Genomic DNA, 2617 nt, shown 5'->3' with positions numbered 1-2617 from the left:
TGTGTATATATAAATATACATAAATTATTCTATGGTTTACCCTGATGCCAGTGAAGTTAACGCCGGCTAATGTCAAGAGTGCCCTCTAGTGGAGAACTGCAACATAAGACGTTCATAAAGTTTGCGTCATTTCAGACGTGACAGCATTGTACCACTTCCGGTAAGTACTTTCAAAATTCGGCTAACCAAAGGAAGTTATGACGTTGTTATTTTTTTAAACTAATTTATTTATTCAAACATACAGTATAAGTGTGCAGAATTCATAATTTTAATGTTCTAATTAACAGTAATTTAAAGAAATCAAATTACTGAGCTGGGAAGGGCGTAACGAATTACTAATAAAGACATTTGATAATAACAATAATAACAATTACGATAAATACATCATACCAAATTCTAAGAAAATGGGCAGCATGATTTCCTCTCTATTTTAGACAATTATAATATAAATTAAATGAAGGGAAATGTCAAAACTAAACTTTTTTTTTTTTTAACTAAGGCTGTTTATTAAGAATTAAAAACTGAATAAAAAGTCAGAAATAGTTTGATAAAGAATAGATTGCTGATACAGACAATACATTTACTGATGCCTCTAAAACATGTTAATGTTCAAATACCTGTGTAATTCCCAATAACAATTAAAAACAATTTCCTCGATCGTTAACAATTTCTATTAGTTTGCCATTGCTTCAGCTACTTTAGTTTGAAGGCAATCACCGGAAGTCACAGCAGGCTGTTACGTATACATTAACGCTGGCTTGACTAATGCAATGCTGCAGTACCCCGATGTGACCACTGGATGGCGGTATAAACTCATGATTATTTGTACGTTACACTCTGTTTGTTCTTCATTAAAACAGACCCGAGTTTTATTTCACGCTAACGAGTACTCATGTCTCTGTTTTGTGTTCAAGGCGGCCATATCCTTCGATGATTTAATAAATGTCAAGGTTTCTCTTTCCATTGATATCTTTCTGGTCGCATCCCTCCAGTTTTTGTCCCAGCTCAGACACCGTACTTCCTGATGTGGGTGTGGACAACAGATGACTACACAAATAATGGAGGATAAGCTACACTAGTCAGCTTCTTCCAAGTTAGAAAAAAATAGTTAAAAATCGGATCAGTTCCTTATTCCCTTTCCTGGTTTGCGATTGTAGCTGTGATGCTTTATCAGAATGGGAAATCTTTTTGGAAAAAAGAAACAAACTCGAGTGACAGAACAAGACAAAGCGGTTTTGGTAAGTGTCACAGCTAGCTAACGTTAGCTAAGCTAACTGTTGTTATTAGCCTCGGTACTGACCGTTCCAACGCCAACCCCGCCAAACTGCTTTAAGAAATATGGCATTTTAACAAACTTCCGTATTAGTAATGTTACACGCAAATTTCATACAACAAAACCTCGCGATTTCAGCACTCTTTAAGTCACTCTTTAATTCGGCATTAAAATAATATCATAAATACGCTTACTTATTTTTAAATACTCATTTGTGTGTGTTGGTATATGAAATCCCATTTGTGGTTCTGCCCTCAAAAGGCACCATTTAGATCCGTAGCAAACAGTTTAACCACTTAAAACCAAAGTGGTGCTCAGATACTTATGGGCCGATTTTAACCGAGGAAGCGAAGGTAGTTATGGTAACTGGTTATGGTATAGTTGTGGTAACATATCGATATGTGTGTATGTTTCACTGGAGAGATCCAGATTGGAGCTGTAGTGACACTGACAGCTCCAGCCTCTACAGCCAGTCAGCTCGTTGGTAGGGTCCCTCCTCAAGGATAATAAAGAAAAGCAGTTACTCCATACATTGGGTGTCTCTTTTTGTGGGAGTTCGTCTCTTTTTGGTCATTTCTGTTTCCTTTGGGGTTATTTTGGGTCTCTGTGGTCATTTGGTGCCGACGTCCTTTACCCCATGTCCCCACATTTCTAAGATTTCCCCCTTTTCTCCCAATTTGAGGTTAGGGGTTAACTCTAATCCACCCTAACAATGGCACCACGGGGCTGTGGGGACAACTGGTTTGCAGGGACCACTGGGCTGTGGGGACACTGGCTGACCCCGTCAGTTTGTTCCTCTTTCTGCTAGTCTCTCTTTCACGTCACCGTAGACCCTTGTATTCTCCATGTTAGCGTCTAAAATGGGGGTTCGCGATCACAGAAGACTTGTATCATGTGGATGCGCCGACACCTTTGTTGTCATACCTTAGAAATCCTTACGGGGAAGACAGAAACTACACCATCACTGAACTTACAGCTGAAGAAGTCCTTAGATCCATTAGTCCATTAGATCTGAGAAAGGTCTTTCAGTTACGTTCATACAGTTAAATGTGCTGCACCCGAACCTCAAAACGCGGGGGACACCCCGTGGGTGTCAACGTGTCTGTGCACCTACGGCGTGTAGTCCTGTCTCTGAGTCTTGTCTCTGAGTCTTGTCTCTGTTTTGTCTCCGCAGCAACTGAAGCAGCAGCGAGATAAGCTGCGTCAGTATCAGAAGAGGATCAGCCTGCAGCTGGAGAAGGAGCGGCTCCTGGCCAAGCAGCTGCTGAGAGAGGGCAAGAAAGAGTTGAGTGGGGGGGGCAGGACTACTCCAGCGTGACAGTGTAGTGAATGGGGGGGGGGGGG

General features: G+C 40.9%; 1 long non-coding RNA gene across 1 annotated transcript; it reads left to right on the top strand.

Annotated features, from left to right (window-relative positions):
* Positions 1-999: 999 nt before the first annotated feature.
* Positions 1000-2551, top strand: LOC117936695. Its single transcript, XR_004655000.1, has 2 exons — positions 1000-1238; positions 2448-2551. It is a non-coding gene; the product is annotated as an uncharacterized LOC117936695 (long non-coding RNA).
* The last annotated feature ends 66 nt before the right edge of the window (positions 2552-2617 follow it).

Source organism: Etheostoma cragini, chromosome 21 (genome assembly GCF_013103735.1).
Source record: "Etheostoma cragini isolate CJK2018 chromosome 21, CSU_Ecrag_1.0, whole genome shotgun sequence".
Lineage (NCBI taxonomy): Eukaryota > Metazoa > Chordata > Actinopteri > Perciformes > Percidae > Etheostoma > Etheostoma cragini.
This window is presented reverse-complemented; position numbering and strand designations above follow the sequence as displayed.